Source organism: Pteronotus mesoamericanus, unplaced genomic scaffold (assembly GCF_021234165.1).
Source record: "Pteronotus mesoamericanus isolate MK-2021 breed Mesoamerican mustached bat unplaced genomic scaffold, CSHL_Meso_final scaffold_232, whole genome shotgun sequence".
Lineage (NCBI taxonomy): Eukaryota > Metazoa > Chordata > Mammalia > Chiroptera > Mormoopidae > Pteronotus > Pteronotus mesoamericanus.
In genome coordinates, this window is record NW_026555311.1 from 2,603,620 (window position 1) to 2,628,396 (window position 24,777).

Genomic DNA, 24,777 nt, shown 5'->3' on the forward strand with positions numbered 1-24,777 from the left:
GTCAGTGCTTGTGCAGGAGGCAACTGATCCATGTTTCTCTTTCTTTCTCTCTCTCTCTCCGCCGTACCCCCACTGTCCCCTCACCCCTTCTCCTTTCCTGTCTCTCTAAAATCAATGAACACATCCTCAGGTGAGGTTAAAAAAAAAGAAATGAAATAGGGTTTTTGTAGATGTAAGGATCTCAGATGAGATCATCCTGGATCTAGGACTAGTGTCCTTTTTAAAGAAAGAAGAGGAGCTCTTTGGCCTTTTTGGCAGAAGTGAGATGATGAAAGGAACATCATTGTTCGGAAAGTGCTACGACAAGACACGTGCTGTGCCGCTGCTGTGGCTGGAAGGCCTCCCATCTTCAGAAGTCCACTTGTGGCAAGCGTGGCTACCCAGGGAAGCTGAAGAGGAAGTATAACTAGAGTGCCCAGGCTAGACGACAAAACGTCACCCAGATTGATTCAATGAGGCAGCTAAAAATTGTATACCACCAATTCAGGCATGGATTCCATGAAGGAACAATACCTAAACCCAAGAGGGCAGATGTTGCAGCACTCCGTTCATTGTAAGGATTTCGATGATTAGTCACGCAATAAATGTTCTGGTTAAAAAAATAAAGAAGGGAGAATTTTGAGACACAGAAACAGGCCATGGGAAGATGAGGCAGAGATTAGTGATACAGTCAGAAGTCAAGGAATGCCAGGGGCCACCAGATGTTGAAAAAAGCAGGAAGAACCCTGCCCGGTGCCTCTGGAAGGAGCATGGCCCAGCCGACACTTTGGTTTTGGGTTTCTGGCCTCTAGAACTTTGAAAGACTAGATTTCTGTTGGTTAGGCCACTCAGTTTGTGGTAATTTTTATGGTGATCCTAGGAAACTAATATTCATTTGGACATATTCTTTGCACTCAATCGGTGCTTCAGGATGCAAGTTTATATGAGGAATGGCAGACAAATGTTGAAAATATGGCATGAACAGAAAATACACACATACACACTTTATACTTTGACTAAAGTCTTTAATTCTAAGAACATACCACTCTAGTAAGTGTGACACATCTTGTGTCACACTTCCTGATTGAACACCCATGATTCCTTGAGCAAACCCAAGTGCTCTGCTCAGCAGCCAGCGTGGAAGGTTTGAATGAGGTGTGTTAGGTGGTCAGAACCCACACAGGCCTCCAGTTTTTCTGCCATCAGACTAAACCATTTTATTTTGTAATTAAATATGGTAATAACAAGTGAACAAGAATAAAGGGATTAATAAGAATTGTGGTCATCTATAAAGTCCTATGGTGGGATCATTCTTACTGTCACCACTTGTGTTTAGATGTTACACCTCACTCAAAACATTCTCACAGCGACTGTTTTCAGCTCAAGGTAAAATGCGAAGAGAAACAACCTAGGCGATGTGCAAGGAAGTGCCCGTCATTAGAGTTTTGTCACCAGGTGTTGGCCTCGTGACGAAGTTTCTGGCCTGTGAGGAATCCCACACGTTGACTCAGTGTTTATTTTTTAACTTAGAAACCCTTGAGGAAATTAGGTCAAATGGCAGTTAGAAATTTGGGTCTGGCAGTGTCCACGGTATCAGATTTTCTCAGCCCATTGCTCTACAGCCCGTTTGCCTTCCCCTCAGTCCTGACTCTGATGCGGGGGGTGTGGGTGGGGTGCCGGGGGCAGAATGCGTTACCAGGGCCAGGCTGCTTGTGGTGAGCACTGCTTTCGGGCCGCAGGTCTTGTTCTCAGGAACCTGCAATAGCTGAAGGGAGATGTTGGAGGCTTGAATGATGCCCTTAGGACTCTGAGGGGCTTCAGATGGAAAAGTGGGTATGGCTCCTACCACCCCACTTCCAGAAACAGGTTTCTTAACTATCTTGTAAGAAGGATTTTAACTTAACTCATCCAGCAGGTGAAAAATACTGTGACATAAAGTAAGGCTCCAGCCACGTGGTGCTTCAGTGGTGGACATGGGCTGGAAGTCAGTCTCCTAAATAACAGGCTTTGGTTTCCCTCTGTTAGGTTATCATTTGACCCAAAGCTCCCAACTAATGGAGATGCTGTCAATCAATAAGACATCCATGTCACATTTTTCTCTGAGATTTTCAAAAGCAATTAATAGGAGCTTTTTTTTTTTTTGGTAATTGAGGTCCTAGGTAAGGTACCTCTCTCTCTGTAGGTAAAGGTCCAGCAGGTATGAGGCTGGTTGGTGTCACTCGGGTCTCCTTGGGGCTAGGTTCCCCTCACTCACTGCTCTGCGACCTGCCTCAGGCCCAGCTAGCAGGAAAGAGAGGAAGGGGGTAAGACGTGCTTGTCCCCATGGCATTAGAGCTGTGCCTGCCGTTCTCACATTCCCATGGTTCATCCCTGACCACAGGGCCTCACCCGATTGTTTGAGTGTCTGTGGGAAGCATGTGCCCAACAAAAGTGTGAGGTTTCTGTTACTCCCAACACAGAAGAATGGTACTGGGGCGGAGTGACTGCCATTCTCTTGCAACGTGTCAGCATTATAGCCTCTCCTTACTTCATATTGATCACTAAAGAAGTGAGTTTGCATTACATGGTGTGTAAACTATTAGAAAGGATTTAAAGTGTTTACTATATCAAGCCCTCAGTATCTCTGGACTTCTGTAATGTGGAGTTTTGTAATTCCATGTAGTTGCATATCTGGGCCTGTGCAGAAGGGAACATTTGATGAACATGGTGGTAAAAATAGTATTTTAGGAGTCTCTCTAACTTGTGGGGGAGAGTACAGTATTTTAAAGGATTTGAACACTTCCTTTGTTTATTTAATCACTGTGGCTCAGTTAAGTTGCATGCGGCCAACTGCAGTCTGACTCACCTGATACCTCTGGTATCGGCTTGAAGGGGAAAGGCTTAGCCATGTGGAATCTGGTAACTTCACCTGCGGTTTATGTAGCAGCTAGCTGTTCAGGGAAATAATTATACAGCTGATTACAATTTTTGATGTGATTAAAAACTTTTTTTTTACTGTTTATACTATTACAGTAAAGTCCCAATTTTTCCCCAGTTGCGTCCTTCCCCTGAGCACTCTCCTTCCTACAGTCAGTCCCCACACTGTTGTTCATGTTCATGGGTGATGCATATACATGCTTTGTCTAATTCCTTCGCCTTCTTTCCAACAGTCCTACCCTTTCTCCTCCCCCTTTACAGCTTTCTGTTTCTTGTTTCTGTGCCTCTGATTCTGTTTTGCTTATTAGTTTATTCTGTGTCTTAGATTCTAGTTGTAAGTGAGATCATATGGTATTTGTCTTTTATTTCCTGGCTTATTTCACTGAGCATAATAGTCTCCAGTTCTGTCCATGCTGTTGGAAAAGGTAAGGATTCATTTTTTACTGCTGCATAGTATTCCACTGTATAAGTGTACTGCAGCTTTTTTATCTACTCATCTACTGATGTATACTTAGGCTTTTTCTAAATCTTGGCTATTGAAAATAATGCTTCTGTGAACATAGGGGTGCACATACACTTTTGAATTTGTATTTCTGTATTCTTTGGACATATTCCCAGTAGTGAAATCACTGGTCAAAAGGCAGCTCCATTTTTAGTTTTGTGAGGAAACTCCATACTGTTTTCCATAGTGGTTGTACCAGTCTGCATTCCCACCAATAGTGCACTGAGGTTCCCTTTTCTCAACATCCTTGCCAGCACTTGTTTTTTGGTGATTTATTATCACATCTAGCCATTTTGGCAGATGTGAGGTGGTATCTCATTGTGGTTTTAATTTATATCTCTCTGATTGCTAGTGATGTTGAGCATTTTTTAAATATCTCTGTATGCCCTCCATGGAGAAGTGTCTGTTCAGGTCCTTTGCCCATTTTTTAACTGGATTGTTGTCTTCCTGGTATTGAGTCATATGAGTTCTTTATATATTTGGAGATTAAACTCTTGTTCGATGTATCATTGACAAATATTGGCCAAAAAGTTAGTTTTTTTCTGTAAGATGGCTCTAATAGCACTTAGTTATCTTTAACTTCATTTGAAACAGTTTTGTTAGATTATATTGTGACAGCTGCCATATCAGCATGATTTTTTTAAAAAAAGCTTACCAAAATTGGTGAATATTTTTGTAGCCATTTTAATATTGAAGATGGAAGAAAATCTGCAGCACTTTCAGCATACTATGCTTTATTATTTCAAGAAAGGTAAAAATGCAAATGAAATACAAAAGAAGATTTGTGCAGTGTAATGTGAAGGTGCTGTGACTGAATGAATATCTCAAAGGTGGTTTGCAAGTTTTCGTGCTGGAGATTTATTGCTGAACGATGCTCCATGGTTAGGTAGACCAATTTAAGTTGCTCAAATAATAGTGATCAAATCAAGACATTAATTGAGAATGATCAACATTATACCATGTGGGACATAGCTGACATACTCAGAATATCCAAATCAATCAAGTTATTGGTGAAAATGAAAAAATATGTCTTCTATTGTAAGAAAAAATCATATGGACTTTTTGGCCAACCCAGTATGCTTTCTCATATGGTAGATTTCTTTAGCTGTACAGAAGCTTCTTAATTTGATGAGTCCCATTTGTTTATTTTTTCCTTCGTTTCCTTTGCTCTAGGAGATAAATTGGCAAAAATATTGCTATGCAAGATATTTGAAATATTACTTCCTATATTTTCCTCTAGAATTTTTATGGTACCATGACTTATATTAAGTCTTTTATCTATTTTGTGTTTATTCTAGTGTATGTTGTAAGTTGGTGGTCTAGTTTCATTTTTTGCAAGTACTCGTCCAGTTTTTCCAACACCATTCATTGAAGAAACTGTCTTTACTCCATTGTATGCTCTTGCCTCCTTTGTCAAATATTAATTGATCATAAAGTCATGGGTTTATTTCTGGGCTCTCTGTTCTGTTCCATTGATCTATGTGTCTGTTCTTATGCCAGTACCAGACTGTTTTGATTACAGTGGCCTTGTAGTGTAGTTTGATATTAGGCACTGTGATTCTTCCAACTTTGCTCATCTTTCTCAAAATTGCTGCAGCTATTCAGGGTCCTTTATGGTTCCAAATACATTTTTGGAATATTTGTTCTAGATCTGTGAAGTATATCATTGGTATTTTAATAGGAATTAAGTTGAATATGTAGATTGCTCTGGGTGGTATGGACATTTTAATGCCGTTAATATTTCCAGTCCATGAACATGGTAAATTATTACACTCATTTGTATCTTCTTCAGTTTCTTTCTTCAGTGTCCTGTAGTTTTCCAAATACAGGTCTTTTACCTCCTTGGCTACATTTATTCCTAGGCACCTCATTTTTTTTTTTATTGCAGTAGTAAATGGGATTGTTATTTTAGTTTCTCTATTGGATAGTTCACTATTGGTGTATAGAAGTGACATCAATATCTGAGTACTGATTTTGTATTCTGCCACTTTGCAAAATTCATTTATTAGGTTTAGTAGGTTTTTGGTGGAGCCTGTAGGGTTTTCTATGCACAATATCATGTCATCTGTGAAAAATTACAGTTTTACTTCCTACTTTCCAATTTCAATGCCTTTTATTTCTTCTTTTTGGGTTTCATTACTTTAAAAACATCCTGCAATTCCCTCTGGCCTAAAGTGTTTCTGTTCAGAAATCAGCTGACAGTCTTTTTGGAGCTTCCTTGTAGGTACTGTCCATTTCTGTTTTGCTGATTATAAGATTCTCCTTTTGGCCCTGGATGGTGTGGCTCAGTGGATTGAATGCTGGCCTGCAAACCAAAGGGTCACAGGTTCAATTCCCAGTCGGGGCACATGCCTGGGTTGTGGGCCAGGTCCCCAGTAGGGAGGCACGTGAGGGGCAATCACACATTGATGTTTCTCTCCCTCTCTTTCTTCCTCCCTTCCTCGTGCTCTAAAAATAAATAAAAAAAATATTTTTTAAAAAAAGTTTCTCTCTTTGTCTTTAAACTTTGCCATTTGATTATGATGTGCCTTGGTGTGGGTCTCTTTCGGTTTCTCTTGATTGGGACTCTCTGTGCTTCCTGAACTGTGTGGCTTTTTCCTTCACCAGGCTAGAGAAATTTTGTGTCATCATTTCTTTAAACAGGTTTTCCATCCCTTGCTCACTTTCTTATGCTTCTCATATATGAATAGTGTTACATTTCATGTTGTCTCCAAGTTCCTTTAAACAACCCTCATTCTTATTAAGTCATTTTTCTTTTGGTTGACCTGACTAGGTGTTTTTTCCTACCTTGCCTTTCAAGTTGCTGATTTGATCCTCTGCTTCATCTAGCCTGTTTTTAATTCCTTCTTGTGTATTCTTCATTGCAGATATTGCATTCTTCATTTTCAACTGGTGCTTATTCATGGTTTCTACATCTTTCTTCATGCTGATATAGTTCCCACTAAGTTACTTGTAGTTCTAAGTTCTTTGAGCATCCTTATAGCCATTAGTTTGAACTCTATGATAATTTGCTTGCTGATAATTTCAGTTAGCTCTTTTTCTGCAGTTTCCTCTGTTTTTTGTTTGGGGGTTGTTTCTTTGTCTTCTCATTTTAGCTGACTTTTTGTTTGTTTCTATGTGTTAGGTAGATCTAGTTTGACTTCCTGTCTTCAAGGGGTTAGCCTTAGGTTGTAGGAGTCCTATGAGACTCAATGATGCATCCTCCTTGATCCCCTGAGCTGGATGCTCTAGGAATGCCCCTGGTGTGGGTTATGTTGTATTTGGGTCTTGATTGTTGTTGGCCTCTTCATTGGTGGTGGGTTCTCTCCAGCTGGCTGACTGAGGAGCTCAACCCCCATCATGTCTTGTATGCTGTAGTACTGGTGCAGACTGAACAAAGCAAAAGAGCAAAGAATCATGAAAGTGTGAAAAAATAGAACAAGAAAAACAAGAATATGATAAGACCAAAGGAAAGAAAAATGATTATGGGAGGGAGAGAGGAGAAACAATAAGAGTAAGGAATAGCAATGGCAATGCCACAAAAAAAAAAAAAAAAAAAAGGGGAAAAATAAAATAAGAAAAGGAAGGAAGAAAGCAAAATGGAGTAAGGGAAGAGCAGACTATGAGATTTGAAAGAGAAAAACAAGAAAAAAATTGAAGAAAAAGGAAAAAATGGTATAGAGCTACGTGAAAGAAAAATTACTGAAAAAGAATGAAGGGGAATTTGCCTCAGCAGAATTCAGTGCTTGCCTGCTAGGTTCTCCCTCTGGATACAGCTCCGATATTGTCTGCACTTGGTGCAAACCAATGTCAGATGCTATTCAATCCAGCTCTAGAAGCTACAAATGATCCTCTGGGATGGGCCTTGCTGCTCTCTAAGTCTGTCTGTTTATCAGTACAGGGCTCGGGGTGGACCAACTAAGGACCGCAGGCATTGCCAGAATCGCCTCCACCTGCCTCTGCCTGTGGTCCTGCTGTCAGTTTAGTCTGGCTGCTGAACTGTCTGTTTCTGAGAGGGCTTCTGTTGAATTGGAAGGACGGGACCCTTGGATCTCCTGTGGGAGGTGCCGTTCAGACTTCAGGGAAGATGGTGTGTTCACATGTCTGAGTCTGTCCCAGGTTATTTCCCTGAATTCCGCAGGGCAAAGCCTGTAACAGGATAGTGGGAGGGGCCTCCAGAGCCCATAGTTTGGGTCTGCTGGAAACCAGGAGGGTCTTCCTAGGCCCTCTGGTGAGGGGAAAGTGCCAGCCAGTCTGGTTCCTGGGAGAGTTTATGGATTGGCAATGCCCTAAAGCCAGTCTCTAACACCACTGAGTCCCCCTATGTTGCTGTCTCCTCAGCAGGGAATAAGATGCAGGTTGGGGGAAAGGAAGAAAGAAAGAAAAGTATCTTAAAAACGTGCAGAGTGGGGTGAGCAGGATTGCAGAGGATGGGGCTAGGAGCGTTCCAGAGGCTGGTGCGGGTGATTTCCCGTAGGGTGGGATAATTGTTTTCCCTTGGGAGGAGCTTGCTCTTCTCAAGAAAAATGGCTGCTGCGGTATCATGTTATATCCCAGCACTGGGGACCCAGCTGCCGTTCCCCCAAGCTGCCCACTGCAGATTCTCCTTGCACGACTCCAGACTGTGCTGCCCTCCCTACACCTGAGCCAATGGTGATTGGCTGGGAATGTGAAACCTGTGCATTGGCCCCTTAGAACAAAAGAAAGGAAAAAAACAGGAAAACAGAAAAAGTGGCTTTGTCTCCAGTGGGCAACTTCTCTCTCTGGTGGGCCAGAACCCCGCAGCTTTCGCTGCTGGATGCTGTGTGGGCAGGTGTTCCTGGCACTGGTGCTCTGTGCTTGAGAGATTGGTGTGAGGTCCAGGCTTCACTCCTCCCCAGGGGAAGCTTCCACAGTCATGTGGCCACCTCCGCCTGCCGCCCATGAAAGTGACGTCGGCCCCTTTTGTATCTGTGCCCTTTCTGCCAGTTTCAAGGTGGTTTCTGCCTGTCCTTGGTTAAATATCTCCTCTTTAGGTAGTCTTCAGTTGAGTATTTCAGGTGGATATTCCCCTCTTTATTTTTATTTTCAGCTTGGTTCTGGGGGATAGTGTAAGATAAGTTCTCCACTCTGCCACCATCTTAACACTATCATCTCTTGATAATATGGTTTACACATCAGAATTTCACTACCTTTTTAATTTCAACACTCTTTCAAACCTCTCCATCTTCTCAGCTGCCATAGGATTTTACTGCATTTACCACTAGGATTTATGAGGGGGAGGGTTAGTTCTGACCCCTTCTTAGCCATTGACATGAAAATGATATAGTCAATCAGAAATCTCTGAGCTGTCAGAGCCAGTGAAGATCTACAAAGTGAAGTGCACATGGTCACCTTCAATCATCTTAGGTTGTGTTAAGAAATACCAGTGCTCATTTGGCAAAGACAGGGAGATCTTTAAAAGCAGGAAAAACCTGATCGTTTTGGTTGCTCTATGTAATTTAGCTATTTTGACTTGTTAGCCAGAAAGAAAATACAGTGATGGGTCACCCTAGCGGAAGTGAAGTTTCCAGTTCATCTGCTCAGGCCTGGGGAGATAGATGTCCTGGGCCGCCTCCTCGTGGAGGGGTCCTGTCCCATAAGGAGGGATGGGTGGGGGAATGCTGTGCCCTCCAGAGAGGTGCTACCATAAACTGAGGAAGGTTCCAGGAGGCAGCTCTCAGGACTTTATTGGATACGCGTCCATCCAGCAGTGAGATCACAGGCTCTTGATCTGAGAGCAGGTAGAGAACTGGCCCTTGGACAAAAATGTTTTGAAAGAGGCTCCTGTTTCTGCAAGAAGATGCACTAAATGGCCTCAGGTTTCCTTCTGGTTTAAAAAGTGCGCTTCATCATTTAGCTCAGAAATTAAAGCACTAGGAGTGATTGATAATACTCTGCATTCCAGCCTGTAGATCCAAGGCTGATCCTTTGGAGCCTCGAGGAACCCTGGAATTACCCAATTTGTCTGTAAAATAAGTTGTGGAATTATAACTGATTACAGCCTGTTCTTTAAATCCTGCCACAGCATTTAGCACTTGTGGCGGAGCATGGCTGGGAGTGCCACATACTCGGGTGAGCCCTCGTAGTTATCAGGGATGGTCACACGATCGGCTGCTTCCTCCCAAAGAGTCATTGTCTTGACTTCGGAGGGTAGCTGAGGCTTTGCCATTGAGACTTTCCGAACCTTTGGTCCCGCGGCATCTTCTTTGCCTCTGAAGGTCTCAGACCTTGTAGTCCTCACAGAGGACGTAACACTGGTTTGCATCCTGATTTCCCCAAAACTGCACCAGACCAAGCCTTCCTTACATACGACAAGTGTCCTTTGATTCAGACCTGCCTGGTGGACGCATCCTTTCTGCTGTTGGCTGGCGCCGCTCCGGCCCGATTGACCTCTGGTGTGTGCTCACGGGGCAGCAGCCTCCTGAGAAGGGGGCTCGGGTAACACTGGGTCATCGCTCGTGTTCCAGCATGTACAATGCCCTGTTTCTGTCCAGTTGTAGTAAAAGCTGTTAATTTTATTAACTCACTTATTACCGTGCTTTTGAACTCATAGCAATGCTCTGTGTCTCCTGCCCCCTCAAGCACAGTGGTCAGCCACCTCCAACTGTGGAGTCACATCTCTGCCACCCTGTTATTTTGCCCTTTTCTTTGGCCTCAGGTTCTAATAAGAACAATTGTGAATGGGCATTTGGTGATTGTTCTCTAAATAAAGCCAGAATCTCATCAGAATCCCTAGATGTTTGCCCCCAGGAGTCCAAAAGCTATTTTGAATCCAGCCCATAGCAAATAACCAAGGACCTAATAAGCTCATCTCACACTCCGCTTGGTATCTGAGAAATGCATTAGTTTCCAACACCCTTTAATCTATTGTGACATGTTATATCTAATCATGGGCAGCAGAATTACACCATGGAATGAAATACCATCCACAGTAGCAAGTCAGGAATTTGTGGGCTGTCATTTATATGTGGCTCTCACTTGGCCTGGCAGATACGCCAGCCTCGGCCTATGGGTCTCTCAAGGTAAGAACCAAATGGCCTGGCATCGTTTGCAAAGCTTTCGCAATACTGAAGTGTAATTCATATCACACAGACTGAATGGTAGTGAGGGTAGGGTATCAGGATGATGACCTGCCTGCCCTACGGTGAGTGGTAAGAAAGAATTTACTTATTAGCAAAGGAATGTGGCTAACACTGTCTTTCTCTTTCAAGGAGAACTTACCAATTTAGAATAGCCAGAAAAATCTTAAAAGATTTCACTTAAGGGGTTAAGTGACATACCCTGGGCTACATGACTATTTAATGGAAAAAAAAAAAAATCGTACTGGCCAGTTGTTGCTTTTCCCCACCAGCACACTTGTCAACATATCTTCTTTTGTCAGTGTTTATGATGTTTCTCATGTTTTTTTCTTCTTTCTGTATTATTTCCCTCGTGGAGTATGTTGTCAGCTACTTGATACTTAAGCATGAGTAAAATACAGTGTGATTATCGGCCATCTCTGTTGAGAAATAACTTTTGTGTCTTTTAGGGAATTAAAAAAAGTGGCAGACTCCTAAACACTGAGGAGGCTGATTTGTTATGACAGCAACTGGTCTTTGGAATAAACACTAAGAATTGGTAGGATTTCTTTTTTCTCCCTCCTTCATTTCTGCCCTTTTTAGGATGAAAACATCCTTGTGCTCTGTAAGTTGGAATTAAATATTAAAAGTCATAAGAAATGAAGTTTTTGTTTTAAATTAAGCAGCATTGTGTGTAGACGCTGACGGTGCTCAGCACACCTGAGGTGTGCTCTGGACGGCAGGGAGCAGAGGCTGAAAGTGCGGATGCCTGGGCGTGGGAAATGGGATAGTGCATTTCTGTGATGAACAGAAGAGAGTTTACAGGCAACAGAGACATTTGTGCATTGAGTCATCTTGCCCTGGCTGCTAGGAAGCTTAGAATCTGACATGACTGATTTCACGGCAGTGCGACTCCTTCCTGCTGGTCTTCACAAAGGTGTCCTGTGATAGGTGAAGTTTGTGCACCTTGGAAACTGTTGACCATGTTTGTTTCTCTTGTTTTCAGTATTTTAATCAAGCTTTCTGTTCATTTGGCAACATAAGAGGGTGTGCTGCAAGAGGACCACAGTTGAGTTGTGTCTGTGTGGAACAAGGCACAGACTGCATGGGGGGATCATGTGGTGGTTTCACATTTGAGACCTGCAGTGATATTTTTGCAGCTGATCATTGTTGTTTCCCATTCAGTAGCACCATGGGAAAGTGTCAGCATCTTGCTTCCTGACCTCCTGGGGTATTCATGTGGCCTTGATGTTTGTGGGTCAGTGAACAGGCAATGGAGTCACATGCATGGACAGGGAAGGACTCTGAGGCTGAGGTTGGGTGTCAGCTGGGTAAGGAACAGGGCATATGACAGAGAGCCATCCTGCACCCGGAAGTGTTGCTGTGCCTTAGCTGTGATACGCCGTTAATATCCAGTCTCCATCTGTGCAGTACCCAAGCTCAGAGGTGGTTGTGCAGTAAAAACACAGTGTGTATCTCCAGCAAAGTCATGTTACCTGAATCTAAAATACTAACCACAGTGGGTTTTGATGTGAATAAAATTAAGATAAACAGTGCATTTTTTTCTTCCTTTTTTGTTGTGGTAAATACACATAATATCAAATTACCATCTTAACCATTTTTAAGTGTACAGTTCAGTGATATTGAATACATTGCCACTATCCATGCCCATATAATTTATTTAATCTTGTAAAACTGAAACTCTGTATCCATTAAACAATAAATCCTCATCCCCCTCCCCCCATGCCCTGACAGCCACCATTCTACTTTCTGGTCTTTGATTTTTACTACTCTGCATACCTTATGTAAGTAGAATCTTATGGTATTTGTCTTTTTGTGACTGTCTAATTTTCTTTTAGCATAATGACCTCAAGGTTCATTCATGCTGTAGCATGTGTCAGAATTTCTTTCCTTCCAAAGGCTGCATGACATTGCATTGCATATATACACACCACATTCTGTTATTCATCCATTGATGGACACTTAGATTACTACCATGTATTAGCTACTGCGAATAATGCTGCTGTGAACATGGATGTACAGATAGCTCTTTGGAACCCTGCTTTCAGTTCTTTTGGGAATGTAACTAGAAGTGGAATTGCTGGATCACATACGGTGGATAAGTTTGCAGTATATATGAATTTCAATGTGTTCTTATTTAATTATGTCACTGTTAAGTAAAGGTGTAGCTAGCTGGTGTATTAGGGTAAAGTAATGTGTTAAAACTGAGAAGCCCCATGCGGCTTAAAGAACAAAGTTTTTCTCTTATAAGGCTGGTAACTCTGCTCCATGGTTGTCCAGGGACTCAGGTTCCAAACTGCTGGCTCTGCATGTCCTAAGGCCCCTCTTCCTCTGTGCAATTGAGGATGAGGGGCTGGCATACTCGTTCTGAGGATTTGCACCAGAGTGGCACACAGCACATAGGCTCACATCCCACTGCAAGAGCTCATTCACATGGCCATCTTCAGCTTAGTTGAGGAACGCGGTGTAGCCATAGCGTTGTAAGAGCAGCCACTGCAGCTGGCATAGTGAACAGGACTGAGAAGAAAAAAATTGATTACACTCTTAAGTTTCGCCTTTTTCTTTTAACGTGGGCTTAACTTCCTTACTGACTTGCTTCTGTAAAGATGAGAGTTTGTGGTTCTAGGCTGACTACTGTCTTAATCTCATAACATTTCCTATCAGCCAACACTTATTGCCTATTTCAGACATGCCACCAGTTGGCATGCATTTCTCAATCTTGCTCAGCCTTGCCTTTTACACTGTGTCTACATTTGTATTTCTATCCATGTAGTTGTTGCTATTCTATGGAGCGTTTGTCATATAATTCTATTCTGTGGAAGTTGCTGCCAAACACACTTGCCGTGAGTAGAAAGAAGAGCATAAAAAACCAAGTCTTGTTATTCTTGCTTTTTGATTACTTGCTCCCAGAAGTCATGCCAGAAGTACAAAGATCATTCATTTGGGGACAGGTGTGGGAAGGATCCTGCGTCAGAGCAGCGAGTGACTCAAAAGGTGCCCAGTAGAATGAAGAGGGATAGGCACAAAACTTAGGAGAGTTTTGCTTTTAGAGCGTGGATTTTGGTATTTTGGTCTGTATGTTGGAAGTTATTCATGTAGACGTCATTAAAGCCATGAGTGTAGGTGCATTCTTGAAAATCTTCTTCACAGTGTTCTGTCTCATTCTGTTTACTTACCGTCTTGTAGTTGAAGACATCTCAAAAGCTCTGGTGCCCTGAATGAGAAACAGCATGGACCTTTGCCATTTTCTTTAGTAACTAGTATCTTACCTGTATTGTTTTCTACTGTTGTCCATCAGAATCCCCTTATTTTCAGTTTGTTATATAGGCTGCATCAGCCTTTGTAATATCCAGGGGATTTTATCTACATTTATAAATATTTCCATCAAAAACTACATTCTGAACAGCTGCTTGTGACTTGGAGATGGCTTGTGTCAGTCAAATTTTATTTCAGTTTGAGGTCTTAGGAGCTTTAGAAATTGAAAATATAAAATTAAAGTGTGAATATAAAATGATTTGTCTACTGAGGTATTATGCTTTGGTTTTAAGGATCATGGCTCACTAAGAATGGTTATATGTATTTTAGACTCAATTGTCTTTCATGAGGAGTCCTATTTATGCCACCCAAACACAGATTTGTGAAATATTTTTAATATCAAAACAGTGCCAAGTGATCTTATTTGCAGTATCCTAGATTGATTCTTGATCTTCTGACCTTGGAAATGTAATTCTTAAACTCTGATCATCTGGATTGCTTCAAACAAATCTGCAAACCTACCTTCTTATTTTTTTAAAAAAATTATTTTATATTGAGAGAAATTGACATATAACATATTAGTTTTAGGCGTACAATATAGTAATTCAATATATGTATATGTTGCAAAATGGTCACCACAATAAGTCTAGTTAACACCCTTCACCATGCATAGTTACAATTTTTTTCTTGTGATGAGAACTTTTAAGATTTACTCTTCAGATGCCTTTCAAATATACCATACAGTATTTTAACTAGAGCTACAACATTGCTCATTAAATTCCTCAGACTTACTTATTTTATAACTGGAAGTTCTTAACCCCTTCAACAACCCCATGCCTCTGGCACCCACCAGTTTGTTTGTTCTCTGTTTCTGAGTTCGGATACTCACACACACACATTTTAGATTGCACACATAAATGAGATCATATGATATTTTGGTATTTGTCTTTCTCTGTCTGACTTATCTCATTTATGAGATAATTCCCTCAATGTCTATCCATATTGTTGCAAATGGCAGGATTTCCTTCTTTTTTTATGGCTGAATAATATTCCATTGTGTGTGTGTGTGTGTGTGTGTTAGTTTATATGTACATATATATCACATTTTATTTATATATTTGTCCATTGATAGACACTTAGTTTCTTTTTATGTCTTGACTGTTGTAAAATAATGCCACAGTGAATCCGGGGTTGGAGGTACCTCTCTAAGACACTGATTTTTATTTCCTTCAGATATAGACCCAGAAATAGAATTGCTGGATCATACGATAGTTCTGTTTTTAATTTTTTGAGGAATATCACTAGCATTTACTATAGTGGTTGCATAAGTTTACATTCCTACTAACAGTGCACAATTTTTTTTTCTTCACAGCCTCACCAACACCTGTTATTTTTTGATAATAGCCATTCCAACAGGTGTAAAGTGATCTCATTGTGGTTTTGATTGGCATTTCCCTAATTATTAGTGATATTGAGCATCATGTACCTGTTGGCCATTTGTATGTCTTCTTTGGAAAAATGTCTACCCAGATTCTCTGCCAATTTTGCCATTGGATTGTTTTGTTTTGCTACTGAGTTATATGAGTTCTTTAGGTCTGTCTAGAAGGTATCCAGCTATGTAATATGAAAAATAAAGACATTTATTGAAGAATGTACAAGATACAAGAAATATTGTACATAGGACAGTGATGCCTCAGTCCCCTTCAACGTAGGCACTTTGAAACCTCACACAGTTCTCCCAACCATCATCCGCTGCCTTGTTGTATTTTTCTGAATCTCATAGATGGTCTAAAATCTCTTCCCTTTCAAAGGTGATTTTAGTTTTGGGAAAAACCAGAAGTTACAGGGTTCCAAATCTGGGCTGTAGCAGGGCTGAGTCACCATGGTGATTTGATGTTTTGCCAAAAAACTCTGCATAAGACGTGATGCATGAATGGGCATATTGTCATGATGAAGCTGTCCATCACTGGTTGCTCACAGTTATGGCCTCCTGAATCATTCAAATAGTTTCTGCAGAGGAATGTTTAAGTTTAATTCAAAATTTGATGCCGGTTCATTGCTCCACTCAGTCATTTTGAATGTGACAGCCACACAGTACACATGCTCACTCAACAGTATCTACCACCTCCCTGACTAGTACAGTGAAGTTGTGATTGTTCACAAATGTACATTCCAGTCCACTCTTCTTGGCTGCGAGGTTACATCGATGTAGCGCAAACTATTCCCATTATATTAACAATGGCTGCACTTTTTCTGGAGAGAGATTAACCACTTATCAGATATATGATTTACAAATCTTTTCTCTCACTTTGTAGGCCATCGTTTCATTTTGTTGATTGTTTCCTTTGCTGTGTAGAAGTTTTATAGTTTAATTTAGTCCTACTTGTTTATTTTTTGCTTTTGTTATCTTTGTTTTTGTTGTCAAATTTAAAAAAAGTCATCACTGACACTCATGTCAAGGAACTTAAACCCCATATTTTTTTTCTAGGAGTTTTATGCTTTCAGGTTTTATGTTCAGATCTTTAATCCATTTTGAGTTCATTTTTGTTTCTGGTAAGGTGGAAGTCTAGTTTCATTCTTTCGCATGTGGCTGACCAGTTTTCTTAACACCATACATTGAAGAGACTGTCCTTTCTCCATTGTTTATTCTTGGTTCCTTTGTCATAAATTAGGTAGCCATATTAGGCATAAGTTTATTCTGGGCTTTCTTTTCTGTTCCATTGATCTGTGTGCCTGCTTTTCTGCCAATACCAGATGTTTTGATTACAATAGTCTTGTAATAATGATTGATATCAGATAGTGTGATGCCTTTGGCTTTGTTCTTCTCTCTTAAAATTGCTTTGGCTGTCAAGGTTCTTTGTGGTTTTACACAAATTTTAGGATTGTTCTATTTCTTTAAAAATGCCATTGGGATTGTTGGGTTGTAGGCAATCTGTAGATTGCTTTGCATAGTAGGAACATTTTAACAATACAATCCTTGCAGTCCATGAGCACAGGATATCTTTCCGTTTATGTTTTCTTCGATTTCTTTCTTCAGTGAATTTTAGTTTTTAGTGTATGGTTCTTTCACTTTCTTGTTTAAATTTATTCTTAGGTATTTTATTATTTTTGATACACTGTAAATGGGATTGTTTCTTTAATTTCTCTAAGTTTCTTATTGGTGTATAGAAATGCAACTAATTTTTCCATATTTTATATTTTGCAACTTTATTGATTTTGTTTATTCTAGCAATTTTTTTGTGAGGTTGTTAGAATTTTCTCTATATTTATAATAATAATATACCTGCAAATAGAGATAGTGTTGAATATCAAGTTGGCAAGTTTTAGAATTTCTGAACACAAGTGACTCTTCAAATATAAATTTAGAGAGGGAAGAGGTAATGCATCCTTAGTTTCAAAAATAAAATGTTGATACTACAGAGAACTTCATTAGAACTTAAAATTTTAAACTCCATATAGAACTGGAGGATAGCAGTCTGCTTCAGATATCTGTTGTCAGTGAGGTTAGTTTATCATATTTTAAAAACTTTTTTAAAGTTTATTCTCTATGTCATTTTTTAAAGGAATTTCCAATATTTTTTTGTCAGATACATATCTAAGTTACAATGATTTTACTTTATGATGATGAGGGTAGTTGCAAGACTTTTCTGTCATCTCATACTGACCTTTCAGCCTGTCTTTCAGGTCTGATTCTGGACTACTTGCGTTGCCTCCTCCCACATTCTTGGTTTTACATAGCACATTTAAGATTTTGGAGACAGAAGTTCATCTCCAGCCACTCTGGAAGCAGTTGGTTGCTCAGAATAGCACCAGATAGCTCCCAGGGGTGTCTGCAGTCCAGCCTCCCTGGGGCATAAGCTATTTTTTCAAGAGCCACGACATGGAAATTAAGGCTTGTGGTAGAGGACAGTGCATCCAGAATGTCCCAGAGTCCCAGATTGGATGTGAGAACCAGGAGAGGTGAGGAGACCAGCCCCGGGCTGTGTTTGTAGATGTAGACAGAGAGAGAGAGGGTTAAAGACAGTAAGAGACTGTTTCTCTCTTCCTTGCACTCACAGTTCAATGGAAGGGTTAGACTTCTTTAGATGACCAGCCCTGATTGAGACTGGCTTTGACAGTGAAGGTAACGTATTGGGCCTCTTAGAGCCCCTACCACTGCCCTATCTAAGTGGTACCTTTTCTGAGACATGTGACGTGTGTTAGTGGTCAGAGCGGCTTGTCTGTCTGCCTTCCCACTGGAATGCAGCTCTGGGCAGGAGGGACATGCCTATTTTGTTTATTGGCACTGCCAGGGCCAGTGGCGGGGGCTACACTTAGGAGACACTCACAGGATGAATCTGTGATTGAACAAGTAGGTTACGAGCCTATAAAGTTCAGAGATGGTTCCAGTTTTAGGTTAGACTTTATGTAGTGGCTCAGTGCTACCATCCATCCCTGGCTCTTTCTCTGATTTGCCATTCATGGTGCTGCCTCTCTATGCTTCCCCCCGGCCCCGTGCCTCCTTCATGGTCACTGCACAGCTACAGCAGCCCCAGAGTGTTCTCCTCACCGTCCAGCCAGGCCCCCGGAAAGCTGGCTGTGAGGAAGGCGGAATAACACCTCAGAACCAGCACGAACCCATTGCCACGGGAGCAGCAGTGCTCATCGCTGCAGGCCTGCATTGCCTGGACCCGTGACCATGGCAGGGGCTGGATCCGAAGATTTGGGCTGCGAGAGAGGATGGCGATTAAGGAAAAAATATGCCTGTTATTAGAAAAGCAGACAAAGAAGTCGTTCTGGTTAAGCAGAATGAAAAGTCCACAACTAGCTTCTTGCACAGAAGCTGGGCTCACAGATTCCTGCAGGTTTTCTAGGAAAAAGACCAATGTTGACATGGGAAAAATAATGAAATAGGCTTTAGACAAACTTAGAATGAATCAATCTAAAATGAGCCTTCTTTTTTTAAATAGAAATAACTGCTTGCTTGAAGGGGAAGGGAATGAGACACAGGTTGTTGAAATCAGAATTTTTTTTTTTATCCAAGGAGAGGAGAACAGGAATTTTAGACCAATTCTGGAGGCCTCTCCTGGATGAAAGAAGTAGCTGTCACTCTCTAGGACGGTGAGAGTCATCCTGTTTGTAGATTCCTAACTCACTGGATATTTACTTTCCCTCCAAACTCAGTTCTCCTGGGGACAGACCACTTCTGGGCGGAAGTGCCGCCGGACAGGAGAAGATGGGAGCTGCGGACTCAGGCCCAAGATTGGAGGGCCGCGTCCTCGTGCCTCAGACCCTGGCCTTCAGGGTCAGGTGGAAAGTGCTGGTTGAGCACACCCAGTTGTCAGGTTTCTGACACCATCACTTGTTCGAGGACTGTCAGGCAGTGCAGGGGCAATAACAGCATTGCAGGGAGTTCCGTGCTGGGGGACGAAAGAAGGACCAGTGTTTACAGTCCGCTTAGGGCCTGAGCCTGTCCCAGCACTGAAACCCCCTCACAGGATCACATAGAGTTACATGGATGACCTGATTTTGGAGCCAGTGGATACTGGTGATTTCCTTGACCGCTACAATTCCCTTCCTCCACCCCCAAACCATGCTTGGCGAAAGATTGCGGAGGCGTTGGTGTTGTGTTTGAATTTTATATGGGATGTAGCAATAGCACAACTTCAATCATGTCATGATGTTCTATTTCTTTTCAGTGAAGTTGCACTGAGACAGTTTCTAGGTTTCCTTTAGACTTTTAGATGTCATCCAAGTGTTTCAGGACATGCTGACTTACTGTTGACAAGCATCTGTCAGACAGCTACTGGTCATTAACAAGGAGACTTTTTATGTCAGCACAAATGGGGGTGCCTTGGGATAAACTCAGTGTAATGTCGGAGTGCTTGTAAGCTGTCAATCAAAAGAAAGGGCCACCTCTGTGCTAGTGACAAATTTGCTTGGAGTACTGACTTTTTTTTTTATTCTGATGGACAATGACGATAGGCATTCAGTATAATCTCTCAAAAGGTCGTAGGTGCTTTTTCTGTTTTTTCTCCCTCACAATCTGGATATAATGAGGAGTCCTTTTTGTTACCATCACCAACAAGAAGCTTATATTGAACGCCTGCTTCCTTGGGTGTGTGCTGTAAACAGGTGGAGGTGAACTCTGTGCTCAAGAGCTCTCAGACCAGATGTGATGAGAGCGTGGATGGGGAGTGGGAAGGCCGTGGAGAAGGAGCACAGGCTGTGGTGGGAAGAAACCTTCACAGTGAAAAAATGCAGAGATTTTAGGCCTTCTCAACCCCTCTTCCTTTTAGCTTCCTTATTTAGCTTCTGTGAAATGGGATGTATTTTATAATCGAGGGATATCCCAGGTGAAGTGGTGTGTTTTTCATCGTGGCCATAGATCGGTGGCATGGTTGGGGAGATTAGACTTGAGGATACAGTATGTACATGGAGGTTAGAGGGAGAGGTATTCCAGCAAAAGAGAATGGGCCGGCAAGCTGGGGGCATGTCAGTGGAATGCTGTGCCATGGAGGTGGGAGTGGGAAGGGAATTCAGCACCCAGCTCTTACTTAGAGAGCTGCGTGTACGGTGGGATGGCCGAGTTCATCCTTAGAATGTTTCGATGGAATTAGTCACTCCAGGTATTTGCCCCACCACACCTGGATTCTTAATTCTTCTTTTAAGATCCCCAAGATGTGGAAAGAGCCTCTGGTGAGGGTGAATTATTACATCTCTGGAAAGGGTTGTAGACAGCTCCTTTTTGAGGTTAGGGATAGTGCTTTGCAGAGCAGGAATTTATATGTTGGTTTCGATGGAGGATTCTGGAGCTCAGTTCAGATGACCTGAGATCCAAACCTTGTCAAGGACAGGCTGGATGTGGCCTTGTCCTGTGGTAATCTCAGAAGGCCCTTTGTGAGTCTGTCTTCATAGACTCCTAAAAAGTGGGAGTTGCAGTGTGGCTTCATGTCATGCATAGGATGTGTTGAAGACACCATGCCCTTGCTTATTTGAGATCCACAGTTCTTACCTCTCGTGGTTATTTCCAAGTAAAGGTATGTCCTTGTGAGCCAGTAGGTATACTTTCTATTGACAGAAAATAACTGGTGGCTCATGTGTCTTTATTGTCCAAGTTGCCAAGAAAATCCCTAAAGCTATAGCCACTGCCCTGTTGGAGGAATTGCCCATTTCAGGTGCATACCTTCCTTCTGCTTCCTGTGTTTCTTTTCTTTTGAGATTCTGAGTTAATATAACTTGTATTACAACTTCAAATCTGAATTTGCCCCTGATTTTTTGGGAATAAGTACATTGATAAGCCTATGTTACCATTTAACCTGAACACTGAAGGTGTGCTGATGGATCTGGCAGAACATAACAGGCACAGGGCAAGCAGAGTGGCCAGTCAGCATCCCTTGTGTCTCTCAAGAATGTGCATGCTGTTCCCCACGTCTGCTTTTCCGTTCCACAGTTGTGGGAGGAGGGTGATACCCCACTTGCACTCCTCTTCCAGGCTCTTTGAAAATGTACTGTAAGCTGAAGCGTGACTCATGATCAGCTTGGGGATCTGCAGCTGATTTTAAGTAGGGACAAGGGACAGGTATTGAGTTCTTCCTGGCACATTCACATGCAAGAAATGGAGCCTGACATTGAAAAATTCCTTCATCTGCTGGGGTGTCACTAAGCTGGGCGGAATAAATGATGTCTTCACTGATTTCCAAGGAAAGTGGGTCAAGTTATTAAGGTTGGAAGCCTTTCTCTACTTCCTGCCCTATGCTTGTTGGCACATCCTGGCATAGCAGGAGAAGTGGGGGAACCCACCTTCACCCTCTGGAAACTGCTCCCATGCTCTTGTCCTGCAGTAGGCAGGCCCCGGGCAGCAAAGGGGAATAGACCCTGTTGCACCAGTGGTTTAGGAAAACTGTCTGGTTTCCTCTGAGCTTGGAAGTGGAGCTATTCTGTCAGGTTAGCTGTTCCCTGAGACGTGCCCCCCGCCCCCCATCAAAGGAATTTAGTTTTGAGCATCAGTATCTTCTTAATGTCATAGCTTTTGTGGCTAAACTCTTCATACGAGCCTGTTAATTAATTTTGTACCAGTCCAGTGTTAGTAGATCCAGGATTTCCTGTTTCAGTGGGTGAGTGTTTTCTATTGTATGTAGAGATGGGAGCGAGTACTGAAAGCAGATGAGAAACTTGCCGGGTGATCCCTGGGAGGGTACTTGCAGTTTTTGTGAGAGCTAAGTTCTTTTATTTAGATATCCCTACATCTTTTGAAGCTGACTTCACTTACCAAAAATCAGCTGAGGTATGAAAATCAGTCTTGTAGTAGAGAGGAATATGCTTCAGTGGAGTAAATAATAACTATGCATTATGTTAGAATTATCAGCCCAAATTATCCTAAGCATTAACTCTTCTGTTTAGCATTTTATATCCATTTATGGTTATTCTTTCAGTATCAAAAATTTAAAGGTTTTGTGATAATTATAGACAAATTACTATTAAAACTCAGCTGTATTATAACATATTAAAGAACTAATGGGATTACACTGTTAACTTTTCTTGAGGCATTTTGCATAGATAATTAATGTTTATCCTTTTTGCCAGAAATCAGTTCATTTTTTTTCAGGTCAGAAACCTAAAATGAAACACTTCTTTGCATTAGATAATATGTGACAATCAATTTGTGAATGTGACAACAAGACTATGTTGTATCTTTTGGAATAATTCTTGCTTAATAATGATAGAGCTAAATGTTAAAATTATGGAACAACTTGTTTTTTTTTTTTTAAATTAGTATTTGCATGCTTACAAGGTGGGAATTGTTGAAATGTGGACATGAAGAAATTAAATAGTATTCAGTTTGTTGAGAGGGAAGATGTTAAAGAATGCTTTTTGTTTATTTGGCAGCACAGTGGTTGCTTAGCTACAGAAATGAGGTCATCACAGGCCCTTAGAATCTCTTTCACTTCCACAGTCGGAAGAAGTACCCCTAGGCAAGCACGGGCTTCTGAAATTACAATATTTAAGACTCCCAAGTATCAGGTCCAGGGGAATAGATGCTGACGTACATGAGTGTTGGCATTTATTATGTGGGAGTCCTAATCCAGGTGCAGTTGCTGGAAGCAGCGACTTGTGGGGCCAATAAGGCCTGGAACGTACCTTGTAGGGAAAACACTGGTAACAGCAGAGCCCATGAAGGCTGGAGTCCCAGAACCTTGAAACTAAAAGAGGAGTCCCTGGAGGAAGCCATGGTTGAAAGGACCAGGACAGCGAGTGTTGTGGCTTATGGACAGTGTGGCTTGGCCCCCAGAGCTTGAGAATTTGGTCGGTGGTCAGATGTTAGCAGAAACTGCCCCTCAGGGAGGTTGTGAAGCTTCAATAGACAGAGATGGGAAGGATATTTAGAACTGTGCTGGCCACTGCTGACATTTTCATGACTAATGAGTGCCAGTAAGTGGGGACATTTGACCACTCAGTGTCCTTAACTGGGACAGGGTCTGTTGCCTTCAACACTGGACACGTCGAATGAGAACTCAGGTTTTTAGTGAGCCTGCGGAGGGAGGTAATTTATAATGAAGGGAATAAAATGTGTATTCCTAGTTGGACTGTCTGAATCAAATGAAATGTAACAGGAAAACCTGCCTCAGCCTGGGCAGGTTTCTGTGGGGATTCAAGTGTGTGACATCCAGAGTGATACGAAGCAAACTCAGCCATTGTTCTCAGTGACGTGGCCAGTATTCACGTTATTCCTGCCCATATGAGGAAAAGAAAAGGTGTCATTGGGGAACTCGCTCATTTTCCTGTGTTCTGACCCTGATTGTTGTGGCACAGAGGTTAGAACCAGGTTGAACTGGTCCTTAAAATGAATAATATATGTCCTTAAGTGTGTTACATTTAATAATTTTTAGAGCAATTGTGTTTATACACTCTGTGCAAGGAGTTGTAAGTGGTGGTATGGTAAACCAAAAGTAAATTCCATGCTTTTTCTCTTTTACTTTTCTGTAAGAGGTGTGCAGTAGTGGCCCATTGGTTTGGAAATGGTGTTGTTTATTATTTTACGTTGAATCTAAGATTAGAGTTGTTTGGTAAATGAAGTATTCCATAAAAAAATAGGGCACAGAATTTTTCTCACATGTTACTGTTTAATCTGCCAGCCCCGCATTAGCTAAGCCTTTGAAAGTTAGTTGTGCAGCAGCTGAAGAGGTTGCAGGTTTGCCTATAAAGTGCTTTCAGTCAGTAAGGCTGCTTGTGAATGCCTCACATTGTCATGGTTGCTCCTATTGATAAGGCTCCCTGTTGCTCCAAGTTTGCGCCTATTGATAGGGCTCCCTGTTGCTCTCACTGCCCCCTAGTGGCGGGTGGAGCCACATCCAGCCACAGGAGGGCACACGCTGTTTCGAAGACGCTGGGTTTCAGGAACAGCTGTGTGTGTGTGCTGAGAGGAGTAATGCAGAATTAAGTACATCTTAAACTTCTCAGATGAGCAAGTTGATGCTGAACATGTGTCTTGAAGGATAATAGATTTGACTTTGCCGTGTGTTTAATATCCAGGAGAAAATACTGGGTTTTGATAAAGAAAGCAGGGATGGAAAGACTGGTGTGTTTTGTGCCTTTGCAGGACTAAGGACATCTTGCCCTCTGGTGTCACCATCCCAGAATGATGAATGTTGACATTTTGTCAATTTAGATGCCATCTATGTTTACAAAGATTTTATCAGACAACCTCCGAGTAGACAGATAATAATGCTGAATTTAAACCTGTAGGTATGCAGAGGCACCTGGAACCTTCAGCTATTTTTATATCATATTAAGGCATGATTTTTTGGCTTTCCATTGGTGTTTTTTCCTTTTCTTTCTAGACTTTTGTTTGCGTTTTAATAAAATAGGCTTTGTTCAATTTATCTTTATTGTTCAGCTGGCTCTAATATTTAAAATTCGAACCACCTTTTAGCTTTTCAGTGTCCCCAGGCCTGCCACAGGGTCCCAGAGCGGAGCAGAGTGTTGCAAAAAAACATCTGAGAGGGAAACTGTGCCTTTGATGGGCACACGACTGTGCACCTGCGGTTAAGGAGTGCATGTGTATTC

General features: G+C 41.7%; 1 protein-coding gene and 1 pseudogene across 2 annotated transcripts in view; both read left to right on the forward strand.

Moving 5' to 3' along the window:
* The window catches only part of DIP2C (disco interacting protein 2 homolog C), a 425,367-nt gene that overhangs the window by 153,602 nt on the left and 246,988 nt on the right, over positions 1 to 24,777 (forward strand). The gene's annotated exons all lie outside the window — the stretch shown is intronic.
* LOC129085280 (60S ribosomal protein L37-like) lies at positions 99 to 956 on the forward strand (annotated as a pseudogene).